The sequence below is a fragment of the Microtus ochrogaster genome, chromosome 1 (genome assembly GCF_000317375.1).
Source record: "Microtus ochrogaster isolate Prairie Vole_2 chromosome 1, MicOch1.0, whole genome shotgun sequence".
Lineage (NCBI taxonomy): Eukaryota > Metazoa > Chordata > Mammalia > Rodentia > Cricetidae > Microtus > Microtus ochrogaster.
The window spans coordinates 111,131,541-111,131,868 of NC_022009.1; the positions used below are offsets into that span (position 1 = coordinate 111,131,541).

Below are 328 nucleotides of genomic sequence, written 5' to 3' on the forward strand. Positions count from 1 at the left end.
AACTCAGAGATCTACCTTCCTCTGCCTCCCACATGCTGGGATTAAAGGCCATTATGCCCCCAAACCACTAATTTCTACTTCTGTAGTTTTTCTCATTTTAGACACCTTGTGGCCTTTTATGATTGGCTTCTTGCTTTGCTTTTTAAAAGATGGTTTCATGTATCTCCTTCCTCTTATTTGTTATATTGCTGAGGCTGACTTTGGTGACCTTCCTTCCTCTGCCACCTGAGTGCCATGATTATAGACATTGTCTACCATGCCCAGATAGTATTTTAACATATATTTTCAAGGTTCATCTATGGTATAATGTAATTCATTCCTTTTTTTT

General features: G+C 38.1%; 1 protein-coding gene across 1 annotated transcript in view; it reads left to right on the plus strand.

Annotated features, from left to right (window-relative positions):
- Gmps (guanine monophosphate synthase) overlaps window positions 1-328 on the plus strand; it is a 43,026-nt gene that overhangs the window by 28,753 nt on the left and 13,945 nt on the right. The gene's annotated exons all lie outside the window — the stretch shown is intronic.